The sequence below is a fragment of the Maylandia zebra genome, linkage group LG17 (assembly GCF_041146795.1).
Source record: "Maylandia zebra isolate NMK-2024a linkage group LG17, Mzebra_GT3a, whole genome shotgun sequence".
NCBI lineage: Eukaryota > Metazoa > Chordata > Actinopteri > Cichliformes > Cichlidae > Maylandia > Maylandia zebra.
Window position 1 is genome coordinate 17,251,757 of NC_135183.1, and position 26,704 is coordinate 17,278,460.

Consider the following 26,704-nt stretch of genomic DNA (forward strand, 5'->3'; position numbering starts at 1 on the left):
GTCTAAAAATGTATAGCTTCATGCATCTGTTAAAACACTCAACTACAGCTACATGACGTGCAGCTGGAAACGCTTCCCGCAAGTCGAGCTGCCCGAGATTCACAGAATTTACAGAAAATGTTACATTTTTGTGATTTATATCGCATTGACAATCCAACACAATGGGCAGCACATTGAACACATTTTATAAGAGGTCAGAAACTTGTAAATAACTCATGAAAGAATAAAGTTACGTTGAAACCAAGCACACCATTGTTTTTCTTGTGACATTACCAATAAGTTTGATGTGTCACATGGCCCTCTTCCTTTTGAAAAAACAAAAGTTGTATCCAAGATGACTGACTTCTAAATGGCCACCATGGTCACCATCCATCTTGAGGAGTTTGCCCCCTCACATATACTAATGTGCCACAAACAGGACTTTAATATCACCAACCATTCCCATTTTATGACGGTGTATCCATATAAATGGCCCACCCTGTAGAATGGGAGGGAGAGTCTTCTTCTTTTCAGCCCCTCTTCTGTAGAATGATCTTCCAGTTTGGACTGAGAAGACAGACACTATCTCTACTTTTAAGATTAGGCTTAAAACTATCCTTTTTGCTAAAGCATTTAGGTAGGGCTGGATCAGGTGACCCTGAATCCTCCCTTAGTTATGATTGCAATAGGTCTAGGCTGCTGAGGGATTTCCATGATGCACTGAGTGTCGCTTCTCAACTCATTTTTTCACTCATTATGCATTTATATATATATATATATATATATATATATATATATACACATATATATATATATATATATATATATATATATATATATATATATATACACGTATATATATATATACGTATATATATATATACGTGTATATATATATATATATATATATATATATATATACGTATATATATATATATACGTGTATATATATATATATATATATATATATATATATATATGTATGTATGTATGTATGTATGTATATATGTATGTATATATGTATGTATGTATGTATATATATATATATATATATATATATATATATGCGGACCTTGTTGATCGTCGCCCGGATCAACAAGGTCCGCGTCAGGTGTTGAGGAACCAGGGCACCCTGACGAAAAGTGGGCTACTGGAACAAGAAGGCATCGGTGGGCAAGAGACGAAAACAGGGCGTTGTTGGAATGCTACTACGCAAGTAACCCCGGCGGAAGGGGCTACATGAATAGGATGACGGACCTATGGATTCTTCGATACCCAACATCCACAATGACGGCGAAACCACTAGTAGCTCAGTGTTCCAACATTCGAAAGAAGGGACTGCTCTCACAGCTAGAGATTGACGAGGTACAACACAAATGCTACGGCAAGGAGGAGTCAGGACGCCAGGTCAGGGGGGAGATATCACCCCCACCCGAGATTGGGTACATAGCCCCAAGTGCGATAGGAGAAGGATCGTTGAGTGCGAGAGGAACTGACCTGAAAAATAGGCTCATGGCCAAGCTTGAAACCTGGATCTCCCGTAGCCGGTTACCAAGATTACGTGAAGTACCCTCAGAAGGTCTGCTAGATGATGTTAATGCAGCACTACGGACGATACCTACAACCACGATTACCGACACTAACAAGCTGATATACAATACGGCAGCAGTGATCAGTGAGATGCTTGGCTACAAGTTGAACAGCCACAAGGGGCAGTACCCTCCATGGAGAAGGAGGCTAGAGGGCAAGATCAAAGTAGCACGGAGGGAGGTTAGCCAACTAACGGAGTTGCAGAAAGGTGCGACAAAGAAGGTGCATAAGCTGTCCATACCTGTCCATACCTGAGGCCTTGGAAACTGCCAAGCAAAGACTCACAGCCTTGGCCAGCCGCTTGAGGAGGTACACCAGAGAGATAGAAGGCAGGAGAATAAACCAGCTGTTCTCCACAGAATCAGCAAAGGTGTACTCTCAGTGGCAAGGGAACAATAATAAGAGAACAGCACCACCAAGGCTGGAGACGGAGCAATACTGGAAGAGCATATGGGAGAAGGACGTAACCCATAACGGCAATGCTCAGTGGCTAGTGGATCTGAGGGCAGACCACAGCGACCTCCCTGAACAGGGTCCTGTAACCATCACAGTTGCAGATATCCAAGAAAGGGTCTCCAGTATGAAGAGTTGGACAGCACCAGGGCCCGACATGGTTCACGCCTACTGGCTAAAGAAGCTGACTGCACTCCACCAGCGTCTGGCAGCACAAATGAACCAGCTGCTAGTTAACGAGAGACACCCGGAATGGCTAACCGAAGGTCGGACGGTCCTGATCCCCAAGGACCCCAAGAAGGGACCGGTCCCCTCCAACTACCGACCAATAACCTGCCTCAGTACTACATGGAAGCTCCTGTCAGGCATCATATCGGTTAAGATGAACAGGCACATGGGTCAATACATGAGTGGGGCACAGAAAGGGATTGGCAAGAATACCAGAGGCGCAAAACACCAGCTACTGGTAGACAGAACAGTCAGCCGAGACTGCAAGACCAGACTGACCAACCTGTGCACTGCCTGGATTGATTACAAGAAGGCCTATGACTCAATGCCCCACAGCTGGATACTGGAATGCCTAGAATTGTACAAGATCAATGGGACCCTAAGAGCCTTCATCAGGAACTCAATGGGGATGTGGCGTACAACACTAGAGGCCAACTCCAAGCCCATAGCACAAGTCACCATCAAGTGCGGGATCTACCAAGGAGATGCTCTGTCCCCACTGCTGTTCTGCATAGGCCTGAACCCCCTCAGTGAGATCATTAACAAGACTGGCTACGGATACCGACTACGGAACGGAGCAGTTGTCAGCCACCTCCTGTACATGGATGACATCAAGCTGTATGCCAAGAGTGAACGAGACATCGATTCACTGATCCACACTACCAGGCTATACAGCAATGACATTGGAATGTCGTTCGGACTGGAGAAGTGTAGTCGGATGGTAACAAAGAGAGGGAAGGTAGTCAGAACTGAGGGGATTGAACTACCAGAAGGCAACATTGCAGACATAGAGGACAGTTACAAGTACCTGGGGATCCCGCAGGCAAATGGGAACCATGAAGAGGCCGCTAGAAAGGCTGCAACCACCAAGTACCTGCAGAGGGTCAGGCAAGTCCTGAGGAGTCAGCTGAATGGTAAGAACAAGATCCGGGCCATCAACACGTACGCCCTGCCCGTGATCAGGTACCCTGCTGGGGTAATAGGCTGGCCAAAGGAGGAGATAGAAGCCACTGACATAAAGACAAGAAAGCTCCTTACCATGCATGGAGGGTTTCACCCCAAGTCCAGCACCCTGAGGCTGTACGCTAAGCGGAAGGAAGGGGGCCGGGGAATGGTGAGTGTCAGCACCACAGTCCAGGATGAGACAACAAACATCCAAGAATACATTGGGAAGATGGCCCCAACTGACCGAGTGCTCAGTGAATACCTCAGGCAGCAGAAACCCAAGAAAGAGGAGGGAGACGAGGAACCATCATGAAAGGACAGGCCCCTGCACGGTATGTACCACCGGCAGATAGAGGAGGTGGCTGATATCCAGAAATCCTACCAGTGGCTGGACAAAGCTGGACTGAAAGACAGCACAGAGGCACTAATCATGGCAGCACAAGAACAAGCTCTGAGTACAAGATCCATAGAGGCTGGGGTCTATCACACCAGGCAAGACCCCAGGTGCAGGCTGTGTAAAGATGCCCCAGAGACAATCCAGCACATAACAGCAGGGTGCAAGATGCTAGCAGGCAAGGCATACATGGAACGCCATAACCAAGTGGCCGGCATAGTGTACAGGAACATCTGTGCCGAGTATAACCTGGAAGTCCCGAGGTCAAAATGGGAGATGCCCCCAAGGGTGGTGGAGAATGACCGAGCTAAGATCCTGTGGGACTTCCAGATACAGACGGACAAAATGGTGGTGGCTAACCAACCGGACATAGTGGTGGTAGACAAACAGAAGAAGACGGCCGTAGTGATCGATGTAGCGGTTCCGAATGATAGCAATATCAGGAAGAAGGAACACGAGAAGCTGGAGAAATACCAAGGGCTCAGAGAAGAGCTCGAGAGGATGTGGAGGGTGAAGGTAACGGTGGTCCCCGTGGTAATCGGAGCACTAGGTGCGGTGACTCCCAAGCTAGGCGAGTGGCTCCAGCAGATCCCGGGAATAACATCGGAGATCTCTGTCCAGAAGAGCGCAGTCCTGGGAACAGCTAAGATACTGCGCAGGACCCTCAAGCTCCCAGGCCTCTGGTAGAGGACCCGAGCTTGAAGGATAAACCGCCCGCAGGGGCGTGCTGGGTGTTTATTTTTTAAAAAAAACACCCAGCACGCCCCTGCGGGCGGTTTATCCTTCAAGCTCGGGAGTTTGTTGGAGTTTTCTCTGTATTATTGTAGGGTCTTTACCTTACAACATAAAGCACCTTGAGTTGATTGTTGTTGTACTTTGAGACTATATAAATAAAATAGAACTGAATTAAATTAAATTACTTTCTGTGTGCTGTGCAGGGTCCAAAAACTAACTTCAAAGAATCGGTGCAATGGTATTAAATAAGTAACTACAGTGATGTGACCGCTCTACATTAAGAGACTTTCGTACAGGCAAGTCTGTTTGAAATGCAGAAAATTCATTCACTTCACCAAGTGGAAGAACAGTGAAAAGCAGCTAAGCAGCAGATTCCAGTTAGTTTCTGTTTATTTCATAACTCTTCTGCATATATTATCAACAGTTTAACAAACAGGATTCTTTTATTTAAAAACACGATGTAACATTGATGGGTGGAGGTCTAACATGTGAAACACTTAAACCACTTCTACACACAGAAACTTTTGGCTTATTCAGACCAGTTTGGCAGCGCTGTATTTGGGAGAGGTGTCAGTAAAGGTTCTTGATGGAGGGCAGCAGCTTCACACTCACACAGACGGAAACTAATTCCACTACTGCCAGTACAACACAACATCCCCAGGTTTGTACGACTGCTGGGCTAATGCAGTCAAAGTCATGCACTAAGAAAACTTTGCAGGTTTCCAACACAAAGTCACTTTTTCAGACGTGTTGGAAAATGTCCAAAATGCTGCAAAATGTGCGAGCCACGAGCATCAGTTTGTGCCTCTGAGGGGTTTTATCACAAGTGCAGATAAAAAGATTGCCATTCAAATTTAAAAAAAAGATTCCTATAAATGTCTTTATGCTAACTCTAACTTAAACAAAAAGCAGATAAAACCATAAAGTTATTGTACAAAACATCACCCAAACGGAAAGCTTTATGTTGGAAAATCTTTAAATTTAGTTTAGTTTAAGATTGATTCATGATTTTACAGACACTGGCATTTTCAGGTTAATGGGAAGTGGTGTGAAATATGTTTCAGATGGCTTTGATTTGATTGTAATTTTTTAATCTCTACATGAAACACATTAAAAAAGATACTCAAAGAAAACAGCTAAGATAAGTTGTTTAACCAAATGTTGCGTTTTGCCTATAAAACCGTGAATAAAAAGCATGATTATTTAATTTTCACAAAAATCGACAGTGGGCCTTATAATTCGGTGCGCCATATGTATGAATTCTGGTTGTGCTTACTGACCTTGAACTGATTTTATGTGGTGCGCGGCGCTCAAAAATTGGTCAAAAAAAATGTTTTACTACGACTGGTCAGCTACGAAGCCGCACCAGAGCATTATGGCTACTGTAGTCAGGAGCCTTGCAGAGTAATCTGGATCCAAAACTCCATCTGCTTCAGGTTCCAAAGTCAAACGAGCACTGCGGCATCACTGAGATTTAAAAAACTGTCTAAATTCTCTCATCTTTAATAAAATGATCAGCATTGCTGCTTTACCAGGAGTAACAATTAAGGCATCCATGATGACAGAATTTATTAAATTTAATGGAGTTACAAGTTAGCAGGAAGTTAGCTCGCTAGTTTCCATCTAAACATGATATAGCATGTTCTGACTGAGAGATTTCTGAAACAAATTAAAACATACAGCTCTGCTATCACTTCCAACATAAATGAAGACAGAAAAGTAAACAGCAGTGACTTTTCTAGGGTTACTGAAGGTGGGCTAGCTGATATATAATGATGTGCTACGTGATCGCTAGCGACACAGTTATGTTAGCATAACATAAAATCAGTGAGGCTGGAGGATGAACGCTAACTTTTTTCCACTCAATAAAAGTTAACGTAAGGGTTCCTGATGATTTTTGACAAATGCAATCGCATGGCAGGATGCTGTAAACGGACCAAACATTAGTCAGGAGAACAACTGAGATAATCCATCGACAATACGAGGTTAGTCATTAATATACTGAAACAACATGGGAATAGAGCAGCTGCAAAAGGATTCAGCATTAATGAATCAATGGTACGGAAGTTGAGGAAGCAAGAAGAATGAGTTGCATAAAGTTTGATTTATCTGACTGTTTTGTTTCGCTTAATGCGCCTTATAATCCAGTGCGCCTTATGGTCTGAAAAATACAGTAATAATTTTAGGAGCTAAAATAGTTTGAATTACTGAATAAAAGATTGATGCAGCTTCATCTCTGGAAATCAGATCTCCCGGAGAAAAATCTCTGTGGTCCTAATAAAACACCATTATCAGATCCTAAATGGAAATAATGATGATTACTGAAGGTAACAATTACTTATGATGTCAGCATAAAGCGAAATTTACAAAACTGGAGCAGGTATGTGCAAAAGTTACTGATAGGTGCCGATCAGTCCTCACGTGTACACCATCTGATTAAACCTATAGAGGACTGTCTGCACCACCTCTATTCGTCAACGCCCGTTTTGTGAATTAAAGCAGGAATATCACGTGACACAATAAGATTGTTTAGTTTGGCAGTCAGAGAATAACAATTCCTTGAGAGGCACAAACTGAATCAAACTGAATAAGATAAATTGCAACTGATTCTAATGATGAGCAGTGTGTGTTTGTGTGTGAAAGAGGTATATGGAGAGCTAATGCAGGATGCTTGTAGGACTTTAGGGTAAGGTTGGACATCTCCGACATCTCCGATCTACACAGTACAGAGTTAGCAGCTTCAAGGGTTGATGGAGCACAGTTCACAGCTACAGAGAGCAGGGCAGAGACAATAAAACAGGAAGTACTGTAAAATCTCAAACAGGCCTATTTTTCTCATGGTTTCTTCATCCTAGTTCACTCATGGTTATTGTTTATTTGTAAAAACTAAGGAATTCCTTTAGTGTTTCACAATAAAAGCAGACACATGTACCCAGATTTTGTGTCCTAGCTCATCTGAGTCAATAATTTCAAAAGTACCAAAATGTTAAAGCTGACTTTCACTTCCAGCCTTGGAGGCAACTTGTTTACCACAGAAAATCAAATTTACAGCTTCAACTCATCTTAATTTTCTAGCATTTGGACATAAAAATCAGAAAAGAAATAACAGTTTGGTCCAAATTAGTGTCCAAGTTACAGACAGGGCCACATTTAGCCCAGAGATCTGACTCCTCCAACTAAGAGATCCAAACCCACAACCTGGTGCCATAGCCTGGGCTGTACCACCAGCTATGATTCCCATCTTTTATATGCAATATGAAGATGTTTCTGAGTAATTTCAGGCTTTTATCTTCAATAGAAGATTAATAACCATCATCTTTCAAGAAATGATATTTTTATCCACTGGTGACAGGTTTCACTGGTACATGAAGTTATCTGCTGCATTGTCAGGCTGTAGTTTTCCTATATATTTTTACTTTTTTCCACTTTCCACTTCTAAACATATTTATTATTCCACATGGTCTTTCTTAAATATTTGAAAGTCTACATCTTATTTTACCTTTAATTGAACCTGCCTGAGTATAATGTTCAATCTCAAGACTGCTTTTTTCAAATGGAAATATTCTAGATTTCTACTGAAGTGTCAGTTTCAAATGTTTAGTTCTAATGGGTTCCCTGGATAACTTTAGAGAGTGCAAAAACATCTGAAGAAGAGTGGTGTAAGTTTGGGACTTTTCATTGCACCAGTATGCAGCATGTTGCAAGTTGTCAAAAATGACTAATAATCATCATTACTGATCCTCCTCAGTGGTGCAGCCTTCTAAGTGACAAAGACATCACTCATGGCCCGCCACTGTAAGCCAAACTAAGGTGGTTAAACACAAGAACCTGCTGATGAGTTTCTTTGATTCATCACAGCAGTATTTTTCTGTGACGACATTTTACCAGTTTTATGTGGAAACACAGAGACATATTCCTTCTATTAAACATCTGAGGCGGTTCCTCAGTTTTATAAATGGATGCTTTATTAATTGTGAATATTTTCAGTATGTATTTAAACTTCTTCACACTAAAATAAAGAAACCTTCTGGGTCTTACAAATGAAGACTGTGAGGAAGAACCTCAAACAAAGACGCCCTGTTGTACAGAAATCTGTTGAAACCAGCCCTTTAGCTCCTGTCACCTCTAGCCCGGTAAACATCTGCTCTCTGGTCAAGCATGAGCACGCTCAGCTGGAGGCTTCATATCAGGATTTCATATCTATCTTTTAGATGCAAACTATAAACCACTGTACAGCACATTTGTAAGGATTGATATACAACAAGCTAATATAATCTTAGAGTTTATAAACCATATATCACATCTCTGCAGTATCTTCTTTCCAAAAGTGCTGAGTGAAAATCTGTGCTCATATTTTGATTATTCTCTCAGTCGGCTGTGGTGGTTGGCCAAAGTTAAAGTGAGAAGAGGCACAAGTTCTTATTGTTATATGGGACAGAACACCTTTTAAATCCAGTAACTGGAGATGGTGTTATAGATTATGTTTAAAATTGGATTTATTAAAGCTTTCCCAGTTAAGTTTCAAGTTTTCTGGCTCGTAGTCTTTACAGACAGAGCTTATTTCCTGTAAAACATTTAGTTATCTTTGAATCTTAGCTTATATAGTAGCATGGCTGAGAACTAAGGGAGACATAACTTTTGCCACTGTGGCCCCCAGACTCTGGAACTCTCCACCTTTGACCTTGAGATCTGTGGACAATGTAGTCTCTGTAGTCTCTTTAAAAAAAAACAACTAAAAACTAATCTTTGTGTTTGGTTAACTTTTTTTTTTGTCTTTTTTGTTGTAAATGCTCTGGCATTTCTTTATGAAGCACTTTGTGATCTCTGTCTTGAAAGGTACTATATAAATAAAATTTTACTTACTTAATTTTGAGGTTTTGGTTTTCAAAGATGGCTTTAAATGGTTCGTCTCACAAAATATAAGTCTAACTTCAACAAAGTATCTTAAAAAGAAACTATTTATATAAGTTGAGTTGTTGTTATACTCAACAAGTCACCTCAGTTATCACTGTTATCAGACAGAAGTGATCTTCACTAACACATTGACTTGTGTCTGACTTCTTTCACAAAGTTTATCAGCCTCTTCCAGACAAAATAGATTTGGATGCTTCTCACCCGGCATTGACAGCTGAGGTAAACAGTGGACTGACAAAGATAGGGAAAGAAAAATCTAGGGCTGATCTGGTCTGGAGTGACTTTGCTTTCTGGGTACACTCACTACAGATGAACAGCAACTAAAGCTTTGAGGTGTCTCAGGGATAAAAACATAAAATATTTAAGTGAAACATTTATTTTTAATTTTTCTGATTTATTGCTAAGTGTTAATATTATTCAAACATGTTAAAAATAGTTTGGATATTATTTTATTATATAATATATTAGTTACAGTGTTTTAACTACAGCCATTATGTGATGTTTTAGATCTCTTAAACTATCTCTTGACTGATTAAAATGTGTTTGTCCTACAGTGGCCACGGTCGCTAGGTATGTACTTGAATTGCAAGACGCAAAAAAACAGAACTCAGTTGACTACAGTCTGCAATCTGCTGACTTCTGGTGGTGATATTTTACACTCTGGAACTTTAATGTTACAGAAAGCCTTTTTTTTATATAAAATTAAATAGGTCAGAAAATGAAGATTTGCTTGATAAAATATTGAACTGGATGTCAACTTGTGCTGCCCTGTCACAGCTCCTGGCGATGGTCATTTACACACAAAGTGTTGTTTTGGTGTGTGTGCTGTTATGTGAGGTATCTGACAAAATGACATTTTAGAATCCTTTAGGATGCCAGTTTAATACAGCATCAACATTTCAGTCTCCAAAAAGCAGCAGGACCCTTGTTTTCCCGTTGTTCTGCAAATTCACTTGAAAACCCAAGATATTTCAGTTTTATCACATTTATAAAGCATCCAAAGGAGACGAACACACTTAACTGAGATGTTTAGGGTGTGGACAGTTTTATAGGAACTACCAGCTCCAATCCTTTGCTTAGTTGACTTGGCTGCCCTGTAGAGGTACTACTCATTTATATAATTTTAAAAATAAATATATAATAGTAAATAATAAATATATAATCGATAAGCTGTCATGTAACCCTTGAAATCTGTAATTGCTGGTAAAGTTATTTTATTTTTTTTCATTTTTTTATAAAGCTCATAGAAAAATTACAGTTTGAATGGGTGGTTTTGTTGAGTATGCTTCCAAATAAAGGGTTATTCTAGAAAAACCATTTGTATTTTAGACACTTAACTAATTGACTCCACATTTTTTAAACCACTAGATCCCTGTTTCATGGATTTGTTATCCAGCCATTATTCTGTGACATATTTGAAAGTTTACAGTACTTTATGTCCAATTTGTAAAGAAGACACTCATTCATGTCTCTCTCTACAGGCACACATAATCATGCCACTTAAAGTTGCTTGACTGATATGTAGGAGGAAGTACAAAATAACAGCAAGAAAAACAGGCCACACAAAGGTAGGGAGCACTAAATACTTCGGATTCAAGGCCCTGAAAAAAACAGGAAACAAACAGCTAAGATGAGCTGACACGTGAGAATGTGAGACCCTGAATGCATCTTGCTGTTAGGGACACCGGTCATTTGAAATGCTTCGTCCATTGTTATCTGAGATAGGCTATGGCTTTGGCCCTGGTCACAGCAGGAAGGGGAGGATTTAAGGAAAACTAAACACCCTTTTTACCAACAAGTGAAGGTTCCGTCTTTGTTAAAATTTGTTTTTTGTTTGTATCCCATCATCTCTCTTACACCGTTTTAGAAAAATAGAAATCAGGAAAAGATCATTAAAAAAATAAACCAAAAAGTTCATCCAAAGTCTACATCCACATAACAGCTTCACGTAAATATCAATGATATTGCACAGCAAGGGATTTCTTCCGATATGAAGTAAATCACTGACACAGTTGGTTGATTAAAAAAAGAACACGGTGGGATGTTAAAATGATTGAAACGTTGCATGTCGGGTTTTATTGTTTTTTTTCTTCAGAGAGACAGCAGCAGGATCCCGGGCCCTCCTTCATCAGGCAGATATGTCCTCTGAGTCCTGCTTGAAAAAAGAAAAAAAGTAAAAAAAAAAAAAAAAAGAAAGCTTCAGAAGTATCACTGGTGAGTTTTGGTTGAAGGCACAGAGTTCTAAAAAGGGTGGATGATGCTGATTTTCAAAGCACAGCAGCAGGTTTTTAGTTGTTGGCGTTTCCTGATGGAGGGGATTCATGTGGTCGGATCGACTCTCCTGATGGTTGGAGGGCAGGGCTTAAACTCTCTGTGGACACATAAACAAGAATATGGGATGTGTTAGTGTGGGGAGAATAGAAAAACTAGAAAATATCCACAAAGCATATTCCACTAAAGATCCACAACTTTGATGCCAAAATAAACACTCTGCAGACACATTCGGGCCTAATCCAGGCTGCTTATGGCACTATTGGCCAAGTTATAGCAAATGAGCCAGATGTGACACAACAAACATGATATCTGGCTGATATAAAGAGGTTGCGTGCCTGAGTTGATCCAGCTAAATCCACCAATCAATGAGGCCTAATGTTTTGCAAAATCAGCTGTTGATACCAGGCCACATCTGGGCCAAACAGGTGGTACTTACTTAGGATGCTGCTGTGGCAACTACAGAGAAAAAAAGCTAATCCTCCTGGATACATTCAGAGTTGAAGTGCTTGTTTCTATGGGTGTTTTGACACATACATTTTGGGCATCATGTGACCCAAAGAAACCTGCACATTTGGGCTAAACATTCAGTGCTAATCAGGACGATCAGAGAAAGGCAGCCGTCATTACTGGACCTGAAAAACTCCAATATAAACCAGATTATTGTACTTCTCATAGATCAAAAGAAAAGCGTTAGTTCTTCCAATGACCAGGAAATATGTAGGTTTAGGTGAGATTTTTGGGAGGGTGGGGTGGGGGTCTTTGTATAACTGCAAAAGTTATGAGCTGAGCTGAGCTGAGTCGACACAACTGTCAAATTTAAAGGATCAAATTTATCATTTTGCCACCACTGTCCCCTCACAGGAAGAAGGTTGCTGGTTCAAACCCCAGCTGGGTTCATTCTTTGACTTTTCTTGTTTTCCCTGTAGCTTAGTGGGTCATCTCCAGGTCCACAGTCCAAAGACCTGCATGTTGGGTTAATTGGGGATAATAAATTGGCTGCAGATGTGAATATGTTAATGCAGGATTTAGCGTTACAGTAACTGATCCTGCAGACCCAATGTGCTCCACAGCAGGCTATTCTCCAGATCAGAGACCAACAGGCAGGAAATCACTGACCAATCAGATTCCTGCACAATGAGGTCACCATCCCTGAAGATTCCTGAGAGCTCAGAATGCAGATAGTCAGAGGGTCTGAAGGTTTTTTTCTGGGGTTTAAAGACTTTGTCAGAACAGCTTCAGTTAGAAATTTAGATCCTGAGAGAAACTTTATTCTCGATGTTTCGTTTTGGCCACAAACAATATTTACTATTCTACAAGAATCAACATCTGATCCTAAATCACAGCATCTGCTTGTATTTGGACTTTATATCACATTTGCACACAGTCTGCTTGTCTTTATTTTTACTCTCAGACTGTGGTAACTGGCACCTTCCTTCTTGCTTCAAATAAACTTTATTAATACAGCAGCTCTTTCAGCTTCAGGGCTTTTACTGTTTTCACATTTTCACACACACACACACACACACACACACACACACACACACACACACACACACACACACACACACACACACACACACACATAGATGAATACACACTGGTTAGTTTTATCACATTGATAACCCCCTGCATGTGATTTCAGATTAGCAGTTAGTTTAAGTGAATCCAGATAAGGAAAATAGATCCTGGGTATTTTGAACCTGCTTCATGGTCAGTGTTGGGGAGTTACGGAATACATGTACCAGTGTTATATATTTAAAATTCAAAATATGAGTATTCCGTTACAGTTACCGCCTAAATGCGCATGATTATTTGCAGGTAGCAGGTACTTAATGCTATCCATCAAGTCTAACAGTCTGCAATCTATAAACTAACTTCAGCTAATGCCAGCTAACAATGTTAGCTTGGTGGCGAGCTAGTTTCCTCTTTGTGTTGTATCTTCTGTGTGTCCTTGATTGTGCATGAATGTTTAAACCGGGAGGGAGAAATGGAACTTTGTCACATTTTTTACTCCACAGATTATAAACCAGTGTGTGAGGGTTTGTGTGGATAGGAAAGAAGCTGAGAGTAAGAGGGCTTCTGCATGGTGGTCGACAGCTCAGGGTCTGCATGTGCCTCCACCCCCACCTTACACCATCTTCCTCGAAGTTAATCCACCAGCAGTGGCAGCAGATGGTGCTGCGAGCGTCCACGGCTGTGCCCTCAGCAGCTCCTGTAGTTATGATTGCACGTCTGAGGCATTAAGTTGGATCAGTGTAATCCACTGCAGCATATGCAGCAGCCAAATCCAGCAGGCAGGAAAACCTTCCTCCTACACTTTCCCTCAACAAATGCTCTCCAAGAGGGTCACGAGGTGTTACCACGACTGACAACACCCCCCACCCCCACCCAGCTGCCAAATAAACACATCAGTCCTGAACTCGAAGCGTGTGAAGTCTTCACTACGAATACACTCTGAAAGGAAACTGCAGGTTTAAATAAAAGGCTAAACTGAGATTTGAAAGGAGAGTTTAATCTCATCCCACTAACCTCACACTCACAGAGCTGAGACGGCACAGCACAGTGTGAATCCCACCAAAGCAGATGGCCTTTCAATCACATAGGCTCTGAGACCACTGTCCTTTGCAGACATGTGTTACGTAACAATAACAACATTCTGCCATTCAGAGTGAACGCTTCTTATAGCTTCATCCTCAGTTTCTTTAAAATACCAGTAATCCTCAGGATCTCAGCTCTGAATATGCAGGAAGAGGATTCAGTGAAAAGTTAGTGGGTCGAGACAAAGTTTACTGTGGTCTAAGGAGCTTGGAAAGAAAAGCGTCTGGACTTCTTTAAGTTGCTTGAAGACGTTTCGCCTCTCATCCGAGAAGCTTCTTCAGTTCTAGGGTCAAATGGTGGAGAGTCCCAGATTAAAGCTCTGTGGGAGTAACCCACCAAGAGGGACAATGGACCCCCTAACGATCCTCTACCTAATCACACGAGCCAAGGTGGGAAGACGGCTGTAGGTCACAATCAACCAAGTTTTCGGGTGCGCTCATTGTGAAACCTATCTTTTTTTTTTTTTAAATCACTTTATTTAAATATCAGAATTCACAATTACAAATACACATAATACAAGCACCATGCACAAATTATTCACATCTTATTTTACATTTTACAATAATAAAAGCTCCCACGGCAAGTCGTTTCCTAATTTCATATCTCTCATTTTTCTTCTTCTCAGCTCCGTTACAATGTTTTTACATACTGTGAAACTACTTATCATTTTTTGTTCTATAACACCTTTAGCCCTTGTTTTCCATATGTGTACATTTATAATGCACATCACCAGCCAAAACAATCTTCTTTTATTTTCACTCATCTTTTCTTTAAACAAACCATATCTTACTGGTTTTGTATTATTTTCAATATTAAAACCTAGTTTTTCCATCCTCCTTCTTATTTCAACCGTCCTGTAACATGATATCAATAGATGATCAAGAGTTTCGTTTTCATCACAATTCTCCATAGGGCATTTCTTAGTAGTAACGAAGCAACTCCACAGAACCACAGCTCTTACTGGGAGACGTCCGACAGAGATAAGCCACACTGTATCTCTCATGTTCTCGGATATTACTTTATCATATATGTTTTTAACTATTTTCTGATTTTCTTCTTTTTCCACAGCCTTATATTGTATCATACCTTCATTTTTTTTTAGATTGATTTTATTATATATTTTGTTTTGAGTTTAATTGTAAAAGATTTAAGGCATCCAATTTCCACTGATCCACAAGATCCCCAAACACAAGTTTAAAGTATGGCACTCCCATTCGGGCTCACCCTTTCATTTTTTTCCACAAAGATTTCTTCCCTTGGATCCAGTGGGTGCTTCGCGCAAATGCGCTATATACATTTTTTAGAAAAGGAATCATCAAAATAATGCTAAGATCTGGCGCTCTTAATCCTCCATTTTCTTTTCCTTTATACATTAATTTCCTCTGCGTTACTTCGTGGTTTGTCCCCCAAATCAATTTGGTACACAATTTACTTAATTTAATAACAGTTTTCTGAGGAGGGGGAAAGACAGTAGCCAGAAACAACAACTTTGTGAAACCTATCCGCCCCCTATCATGTGATTTCCTGAGGTCAGATGGCCCAGGATGTGAGTGGGCATTAAGGCGTCTGGGAAGGGATCTCAAAACTGGATTATAGATGGCAGACAGTTGGTGTCGTAAACCACGGACTCTGTTCAAAGATGGTTGCATTTATGTCCACTATGAGTGACCATCTTTGATTCACAGTTTAAAATAATCCTTTATATGATTGCCAAAAAGTTGATTCTGTTCATTTGGATGTAGCATTTTCAGTGGGAGAAACTGACTGCAGGTTTCCCCAACCTTATAAACACCACATTTGCAAAATGACTGAAACTAGCACCACTGACTAACATTAGGCTGTGAGGTCAGTTTCATGATTATTAATATGCAAATTGTCATGACGATTGATTGACAACCACTGATCAAAGACCATCAAAGGCCACTTTAAGCAATGCAGAGCCCTTAGCATCCAACATGAGCATAAAGGAGAGGAAAGCACTTACACGGGTAGGTGCACAGTTTTGCTAAACCAGAAAGACTATCATGAGAAATACTTATGAGCCCCTGAAATGAGACCCAGGAAGTAGTTACAGGAAGAGAGTGGTTGTCTGAAGCAGTTAGAACAAGACAAAGCTATTGACTGGACCACATACCACAGGCTATATCCAGAGGAAGCTACACCAAGTCTGTATGGTTTACCAAAGATACATAATCAGGGTGTACCTTTACGACCAATTGTCTGTATGATCAACTCGGTCACCTATAACATCTCAAAGTTTCTGGCTTTGATCCTCAACTCGTTGGTAGGCAGCTGTGAACACCAAGTCCAGAACACCTTGGACTTTGTTGACAAGGTAAGAGATGTCATTATGGAGGGAGATGAAACAATGGTCTTGTACAATGTTACATCTCTCTTCACTTGTGTTCCAGTCACTGTAGCAGTGTCAGTAGTCCGTAAGAGATTGCAGGATGATCCCAACCTAAGTAACAGGACCACCACTACTAAGTCATTGGTTCAGATATGCAGATGACATCTGGGTGAAAATCAAATCTCAGGTTGTACCACAATTTGTTGATGACATTAACTTGGTGGACCAACATATTGAATTCACCATGCAGGATATGAAAAGTAGCAGGTTAGCCTTCTTAGACTGTGAAATGTCAATCATTAATGGGGTAAAGTTAAAGGTTTATTTTTACCGTAAACCTACGCATACGGATCAGTATTTAAGGTTTGAGTCTCATTATCCACTGGGGTACAAACTGGGTGTCATCAGGATGCTACAACACAGGGCAAACACCATCCCCACAGACACAGCAGCCAGGGAATAAGAAAAACATCATATCAAGAAGGCTCTGAGTAAATGTGCTTACCCTAGCTGGACATTTGTCAAAGCTGGGAAGGCACCTAAAGAAAGCTCCAGGCATTATTAATATCTGCCCTTCATGACATCACAAAGTAGTCTGCAGCTGAGCGTTTGGCTCACACGAACGAGTGCTTTAAAACCTCTGACTGAAACTGTGCCAACAATTTAATCCTGTATTTAATAGTGACTAACGGAGCAATTTATGCACACACAAAGACAGGAGGCCGAGCTGAAGATGTTCAGAGTGAGAAGTGAGCAGGATGGACATTATAAATGAGTCCATCAGAGGGACAGCTTAAAGGTACAATTGTTGTCTTTAGATTTTGCCACAAACCATCTTGTTTGTAATAATCACATAAAAACTGTTCCAGAAAAGGGTTAAATGATTGATAAAAACCCAAACATTTCTGAATCAGCAGCTGTTTTATTCACAATGAAATAAACAATAATACAATAATTTTAAAATGTTGTGAAAAATTTGAAAACATGGTGAAAAGGCTTTTCATCTGGGCTTTGTTGGTGCTCTGGTCGATCTCACTATTCTCCACTAGGAGGAGCTGGAGGATTTGCTTCTCTCCTGTTAGGAGGAGTGTGGGTTGTGTTTTTCTTTGGTTGGTTTTTGGTGTCAGGGCACCCAGCCTGTCCTGTTTTGTTTATGCTTTGCTTTGAAATTCAGTGAAATGATCATGGATTGGTTCGAGTCGGTTAAGGCTCTGCTGTTTCTGAGGATTTATGTCTGGAAAGGTTTAAAATGAAATGAAGGAAATGATTTGATGCCACTTCCCTCCCCATCTCACACAGGCTCAACTCTACATGTGAAATTTTACATTAAGATGAGAACAATGACATTTGGGCACTCGCTCTTAACGCTCCAGCAGCTTCATTGCCCTCTGGACTATTTAAAGCTGAGATGTGTTGTTTCATTTGTGTGTGTGTGTGTGTGTGTGTGTGTGTGTGTGTGTGTGTGTGTGTGTGTGTGTGTGTGTGTGTGTGTGTGTATTTGTGTATTCATGAGTCCTGTATGTCTGGTGTTACTCAGTAGGAGTAATGCATAGAGAGAAGAGGCTGGAGTTGTGATACATCCTGCTAACCTGGAGGGCTTCTTCATCCACCACTAATTTGAAGTTATCCATGGTTGCCATAGTTACCGCAGCTCACAGTGAAAAACCTGAGCTAAGAGACTAAAAACGCCTGAAAAAATATCTGACAGGCCCATGTACGGAGGCCCAGGAATGACAAATTTCTCTGTAGGTTATTAAACATAAAAATACCTATTTAATTAGTAGATGTACAAAGTATGGATTTTATATTAGCAGGACTGTAAAATCTATTTTATATGAATATATTTGAATGAAAGTACAGTGAAGTCAAACAGCTGAAGCTAGCAATATGTTGCTTCTGTTTTTGTTTTTCCCATATTACCTTATCACATAACCCTTTTATTTTATTTTATTATATTTTTTTTCTTAGAGTTGTTTGTTGTGGTCAATTTATGTATTTATTTGGTCCTTTATTTATATTAGAGATGGACCAATCTGATATTACGTATTCGTATCGGTCCGATACTGACCTAAATTACTGTACCGGATATTGGAGAGAAATAAAAAATGTAATCTGATCCATTAAATATCACAAAAGCACCTCACAAAACTTGCGACATGGCGTAACTCAGCTCATAACCATAGCACGTCCGAGCAGTATGCGTCATGTGATAGAGCGGCTGTGGCGTGCAAGACCTGTCGGCGGTCTGGTTGAGCATTTGGAGCCACGTTACCAAACCGGGATTTCATCTCCAAGAAAGTTACTGTATCCCAGAGAGAAGTAAAGCAAGTGTGTAAGTTCATCTCTCAATGTTTGTAAAGGATTCCCACATTAAGCTTAACAACCAATATATGGAGCTACTGCCTCTTCTCTCTCCCTCCCTCTCCTGTTGCTTCAATCAAATGTGCTTCAATCATGAAACTGATCAATGATCAGCTGATCGGCTTTTCTGTCCCAACTCCCATCTCTCTTGTTTGTTTTGGCCCACTTTGCACCAGAAAGAGGAAACCAGCGGCTGAACATCATCAGCACGTTTAAGCTTGATAAGCTGTTGTTAGAATTGATTTAATATTACTTTCTACAGCAGGATCTTTTTCTACGTAGCTGACGGCTGGTAACTGTGCAGGGGCGGATCTAGCAAAGTTTAGCCAGGGGGGCCGATAGGGCATTAACAGGGAAAAGGGGGGTACAAAGAAATACTTTTCTTTCTTATTCTCATTTAAATTGTCTAGCTTTTAATAAATAATTATCTGAATCTTACACCCAAAGTTTTAATCCGATGTAAAATGTATAGAAGTCCATTACTGTATATAGTAACTATTAAGTCTAATATACCCTAGTAAGCTATAGTACTTTTTCCTTTGGGAAGGTACCATCTGTGCAGTCTGTAATTCTGTTGAAAAAAGATATTGAATCTATTCAAATATTGTAGAAAAATAATTGATTTCTGTGCATTTTTTTTACACGCGCATTAAATTAAAGTTAATTACGTCATCACAAGGTGGAGGGTGGGGGGTGGTTCCCTGTTTTTTTTGCTGGGAGTTGGCAACCCTATTACTTAGGTTGTTTAGTATTTACTCCTTAAAATACCAGAATAGGGAGGATGGAGTAGGTTTAAGTAAATTAGATTGATCAGTATTGCTGAACTATGAAATATTTTGGGTGCAGTGTATTTTTTGCCTACAGGTATAACAGAATAGCTTCAGTGTTTTGTTTTGTTTTTTTAAACTTGATTATGAAGTTATACAAAATGCAGCAAGATATTAAAAAACAGTTTCATTGATTAAAAAATACACTGTATCGGATTCGGCAGATATCCAAATTTATGATATCGGTATCGGACATAAAAAAGTGGCATCGTGCCATCTCTAATTTATGTTATGACAAAACATTATTTAGTTGTTATATGTATATTTGTTTACTATTACTTTTATAAAACAATTCTTTTAAATTTAATTGATTCACAAATTTTAATTTCTACTTTCAATTGCAACATTTTTTTATTCCTGATTAGTAAACATTTAACTCAAGTCATATGTGATCATATATAACCTTTTTACTTTATCTTAACTCTTTTTTTCTTTTTTGGGAGATTATTTAGTAGCCATTTATTTCATTATTAAAATCATTTAATGTTGTTTTTATGTGTTCGAACTTACAACAAAAAAAATTATATGCCCTTCATTGAAAAATAAACAGCAAGAAAAAACAAAGAAGTGAATACTTTTATTTCTTAACATTTTTTATTCATTTTAATATATTATTTTATTTCAAAACGTGAAATTTTTATAATTTTGTAATTTTATTTAAGGGTCAAATATCGTTGTTGTTTCTGTGACTTCATACATGCTGCCCTTTAATTATGGTATAACTATTTTGGATTTTATTTGGATTTCAACATCAAACACTTTGTTTTTCAATAATAAAAAAACATTCAAAAATATATTTTCAAATTTTTTTTTAGAACTTTTAAGCTTTTATTGGAGAACTTAACTGGAAGCATTTTATAATTATTTCATGATTATTTATTAAAATTCAACAGTAAGCAAATAAATTATAAGTAAGTGAATAATCGGATTCGCTAAACATTGTATTATAATGAGATGAATTATCTTTAATTCTTCCACTGCTATAACAAAATAAATTCAAACAAATTTGTCTAAAGATTCATCTATCTTTCGATCAATCTATCATTATCTATGTTGTTCTATGTAAGTTATATTCAATATAAAGATAAATCTATGGTCTTCAAATTAAGCTCACATTTAGAGTTAAAAAACAGGAAAAGCAGTAAAGCTAAAACTAATAACTATATTTATTAAAAACATTAAAGAATCATTTAAAAAACATACTCGAAGACCTTAGTTCAGGAAGTGTTTCTGCAACCAAAAAGGATCTGCACAGCCTCAGTACAGAGAGAGAGAAATCACACACACACACACACACACACACACACACACACACACACACACACACACACACACACCTCACAGCTCAATGCATAAATTGACTGTATCCAAATGTGTTTTCACACCCAGAGATGGTCTGGCCGCTTGTTGCTTTGGAATCATGGGAAATCTGATGGTGACGGGCAGTCGAGAAGAGGACTGCAGCTGTCACAGTATCCTTACAAAATTTTATCAGCATTGCTTTCAAAGATAAAAACAGGAATCAGGAAAGCAGATAAAGTAGTTTCAACCCAATTGGCTTCAAATCAGTGATAAGCAGCTCCTGATCAAAATATATCCACCTCTGCATTACTTTAATGATCATGCATGACTATGCGTGATCTGATATCTGTATATTTATGGAGATTTCTAGCTGACTGGACCAGGAGTTATCCCCCCTGAGAAGGATTTTTGACTCCGATTTCACAGGGAGATGATTTTAATCCCATCCGAATGCAATGATAGATGTATTTCTGATGGAGCTCCATCTCTGGGAAAAAAAATCAGGGTAAACTGTTAATCCTATCTTCTTAATATCTCTCGGTTGTTTTAGCCCTCAGTCTCCCTCAGATAGTGGGTCAAACTGCAAAGCACCAGAAGACTTCCCTGCAGTCATAGAGATGCTTTCATGGGGTTTATCTCTCATGTTTGTGTATGAACGTGAGTAGAGTCGCTTAGAGCCCCGTCAACAAGTTCAAAAAGTGTACACTACTACTAGCAAGCTAAAGAGCACCACTGCAAAACCTATTCATGGATTCAGTCACAAAAACAAATCAAAATTACTCCATCACTTCAAACATGCTTAGCCGCACATATAGCTACAGAACTCTGTTTATAGTAACCATTGTCCATATGTAAATATGTAAGAAAATTGTGTATGTTTCTGTTCTGCGTCCTGTGTACTGTTTGTTTGTATATGTGTCTTTCTGGCTACTGTTACAACCAAATTTCCCCTTGTGGGACAATTAAAGGATTATTCTATTCTATTCTAAACACAAGATTAAGATTTGAACTCTTGTTTTAGGTAATGCCCTAATGATAGCGTGCTAACATAATTATAATGACAATAGTCAAAATGAACCGTTTATACATAAACAGGGTGTCTGCAGGTATAAGAGACCTTTTAAATGCTACTTTAAAAAATATTTATAACCAACTTGCAGCTGAGATAGTTACCCATGAAAAGTAAATAAATACTGTGAATCATAATTTTCAAGCCATTTGTGATTAAATTTCCATCTTCCAATTTCAGCATACACAAATGAGTACACCTGCTAGCAAGACCTTCTCCCACTAAACTGAAGCCTAAACACTGGAGCCTTCTCAAGTGACAACCTTCATGACTGAGATGTGAAGCCAACACCGCAGCTCCAACACCTGCAGTTCCTCTAATGTCCAGCAGAGACAGCAGTGAGTCAGTCCCCATAGACTCCCATGTAAAAAATCCAAATATCCAACAAGATGGGGGCCAAAATTTTTTTCACAGATATTGTCCAAGAAATCTGTGATATAATAAAAGGAGTGCTTTCAAAACCACAGATGTAAAGCTCATGAACAAAGGTGAATGGATCCATACGAGTTATCTTCTGGACACAATGAAGATTCATGGAAAACCATCCAACAGGTCCTAAGAAATTCTAGTCTAACCCAACCAACTAAATCAGTGCTGCGCAAACATTGAAAAAAAAAAGGTTTTATTTTTTCGTTTGTATTTTTTTTTCAAGAAACTGTCTGAACTGAAATCCCATCAGTGTCATTGATATCAGTACTTTACTGTCTGTCAGAAACATGGGGCTATAATACACGGTGGCATTTCTAATGTCCTATTGAGTCAGCTGCTAAAGCTCAAACTGTTCATGTAAAAAGTACAGTTACAGGTGAACATGATCTCTCATTTGGTTTGTAAAATGTTCCTGTTCAGTGAGCAGAAGTGTATTTCTTTCTGCTCCAGTTCATTCTCTGGTTATTCAGCGGCCTAAGATGAATGAAGGAACATTCGGCGATGCTCAGCGTCGACACGGCCCACGACTTCACACCCTCGTCCTCTGTGAGAGAGAAGAGCGATGAAGATGAGCTGCAGTGAGACTGACTGCAGACGTGTTCAACAGAGTCATGAACTGATTTAATCCAACATGCTGCTGAACTCCTTTACATGAACGCTCAGATTCTGCAAGGGCCTGGACAGATCCAAAGGGACCAGATCGGTCCTGATTTTTCATTTTTATTCAACATATCACTTAACAAGAACAAAAGGGAGTAAGTGATCAGCAGGAGATATTTAACTGGAACTTGAACTTAGTGAACAGAACTTCTTTGGCAATATTGTAGATAACGTTAAACTTAATCATCATATCGGGCTCCTCTGATGACCTGTTTGCTGCTGCCTGCCACTGAAAGGCTGTGAGGAGAGGGGACACTTGGGTAGTGCATTTATCGTGGCATATAATGATCAGGAAAATGTCTAATTTTGTTGGGGATACCTACTTTGGCACAACATCTGCACTTTCAAATGTACACACATGTAGGTCTACAGGAATATCTGGACCAATCAAAGAGGTCCTGCCCTTGACTATCTCTGATTGGTTTAGACCACAATATGGGCATAATGTGTGTCTGTTGTTCACCACATGGAGACTTTCAGAGTTGCGGAGACTTTTTTCTTTTTTTTTACTCGAACAGCTGGTCACACTGGTGTGACCTAGGATTTTGTTTTTAGTCGCATCATTGAGAACTTCCATGTGCAGGCAAATTGTTCGCATTCTAGAGCCCTGTTTTTATGTGGAAACTCGATCCGCACGTAAAAGTGAAAGTACAAACGAGTGAAAAGGAAAGAACAAACTGCCTTGGCTTAATACAGTTGTACATTAGGGATCTGCATACAGTAAAGTGAAGCAGTTTTACATAATTTAAGACAAATTTATGCATTTTCTGTCATAAACGGGCTGTGTTCAGGCAGGTGAGGACCCAAACGCAAAACTCAAAGAAACAGAACTCAACTCAAGATCACTGCGTTATTGCAGGCTTAACACTGATACAGAACTATACTGGGAATGATAAACTGATGACTGAGGAACCACAGGGAAAATCACACAGCTTCAGGGATGAGACATTGACGGCACAACACAGAACTGAGGGAGACGTGGACATACATACACAGAGGATTAACGAGGGAAGTGGAAGCACACGGGGAACACAGGTGACGCTGATAATCATAACAAGACACGGCAGGAGCAAACACAACACTGACGCACACTGATGGGAGACTATCAAAGTAAAACAGGAAGTACACAGAGATGCAGATCAGAGGGCGAGAGCGAACACAGACATAGCGGGCTGGGGAAAACATGAAATAAAACACGAGGAGAAACGAGGACTCACAGATACACAGAGAGGGCACACAGGGGGTAAAGCCACGAGGGGAAATCTAATAAGCAACATCTTAACAGAAAAACCTAGGAACCATGGAATAAATAAAGAACAAAATACAAAAACACAAGAAAACTAAGAACGCTGGGTCAAAATGACCCAGTACCATGACATTTTCCAGTTATTTCTGCCCAAACAAAAATATATATTGTGCTTCAATACATGCAACCTTAATCAATAAAAACAGCCTAAGCGCTGACTAAAATCAGAAACAAATCATGATGGTAAAGACTGTAAAATAAGGAGGGGATGTTTTTCTCATTATCATTCATTATTTTAATATGGCATTATTAGTTCATTAGAAGTATATAACCAGCTTTGCATTAAACATAAATTGAAGTTTTTGACCTTACATTATCCTTTGCATTACAGTGATTGTTATAACTTTAGTTTGATCTTTTCTTACAAGTACCAGAATAATAACATGATTTTCCATTGCAGATGTAACCATGATCATTCCATACACATTGCAGTTTGTTGCTGATTTTAGAGTTGTGCTCAAGTTAATTAAAGGTTAAAAGCTACAGCCAGCGCGAGTCTGGCTGATCTATGGAGGGCAAAGGCTTTGAGCTTGGAAGGCCGCACGCGCTTACACAGCACTTATAAGATGTTATTCTTGGTGATTTTGTGCTTAGTCATGTTCTAATATGTTTTAAGTAGAAGTAGCTGATCCAGCAATATTCATTTAATATTATATACTTGATTTAGAGCAATACACACTGATGGTCTTAACAAATGAAAGAGTCCTTGTAGCTGCCATGTTGTGTCTTAGCAGGGTACAGACGGTTCCAGGAGACGGGGGCAGTCAGCGTCTGCCCTCGGGAAGGAGACAATGTTATTCTTTGTGTTAAATAAAATTGTCAACATTGATTGTATTACACCTGTCACTACGCATGAAGGGGCGTTCTAATACCCTGATTTCATAAAACTATGGTGATGTGTTTTTTGAGACGAGATCTGAGACTGTCTGCATACAGTGTCCATCTCCCACGTGTGTGATCATTAAATCATCGTTTGACTCAACCCGACCGGACCAGTGTTGTTATTATGGGTTTTTTCCTCTGGTGTCCATCCCCAATATTTTGAACTCGTAACAAGACCAAAGCAGAATGAATATTATATTAAAATCTGTTCATATTTCACATTTTTAGCTCGTCATGAATTTCTTCTGCCCATCAAACCACAAAATGCACCTTTAATGAAAGCCAGCATGCTGCCACGAGGCCCAACCCCCAAATATTCCACAGGAAACTAAAAATATAATAAGGTAATAATAAGCTTGGATAAGGGCACTTCTGGAAGAAGCAAGTCTGATTTGGCTTTTTGTAGTGATTGTGGAATCTCACACTGCACAGTGTCCTCCTATCAGCAGATTTATCCATCTGCTCACAGTAACGTCATGTGATGTCAGCACCTCTGAACAGAAACAGCTGTGAACTTGAATTATCTTCACATTCTCCTGGTAATCAAACGATAAAGCAGAAACTGGCCAAGACCAGCAGCGAACATGCGAGCAGCAGCCGTCATTAATGAAGAGTAAACAAAATCAAATGAAAGTATTCAGCGGTAGTCTTCCGTGAAGTCCTCCTCGTTAGTGTCAGAGGAAGGATGTTTACAGAGAGAGCTCAGAGGAGGTAAAAATCAAAAACGGAAGATGAGCCTGAGTCTTCGTCAGCTGCTGGAGGGATTAGAGAAGGAGGTGGAGGCTCCCGCCTCGTCAACCTCCATCAGTGCTGACACACATCTTTGACAGCGTCCTCAGCGGGTCGCCTCGAGGTTAATTGGAAGCCGCATCGTTAAAGATGGCTGGCCTATGAAACTCAATCAAGCGAGACCCATTGTGACTGGCTGCTGAGAGACCCAGCCTCCTGCGCCTGCCATTGGTGAGCCGTGACACTAACAGCAGCTCAACCCCAGATACTACAAACACACACACACACACTCTCTCTGTGTCTATTTATATCCGGGGTTAGACATGGTGAATATTATTACTGAGTAATTAAATCTGTGTGTTCATGCACGACTGATGCGGCACATGGAGTCAAACGTGCTGCTGTGGACTGTCAGGTGAAAAAACAGAAAAAATAAAAACACAGTGGCGTGACGCAGTTGTGCCACCTCGTCTGTGGATAATGAAACAGGATTTTCCCTCTTTGAGCCCCTAAAAATAGCTGCTTCATCCAGGAAGGGGGTCCAGCTCTGCCCAGAGCCACTGAACCAGGTCTTTATGCCATCACATTTTATTACTACAGCACTAGATTATGTTGCTCCACACTGATATCTTTGGTATAATCAGCAGAAGCCTGAAGTGCTGTTTTGAGTTAATATCAT

At 39.8% G+C, this 26,704-nt stretch overlaps 1 protein-coding gene across 1 annotated transcript in view; it reads right to left on the reverse strand.

The window, feature by feature from the left end:
* Positions 1-4,419: 4,419 nt before the first annotated feature.
* The window catches only part of LOC101481697 (potassium voltage-gated channel subfamily A member 5), a 53,715-nt gene continuing 31,430 nt past the window's right edge, over positions 4,420-26,704 (reverse strand). Inside the window, exon 2 of the mRNA XM_004564881.3 lies at positions 4,420-11,609. The gene's annotated coding sequence lies outside the window, so the exon portion shown is untranslated. The remainder of the gene's footprint in view (positions 11,610-26,704) is intronic.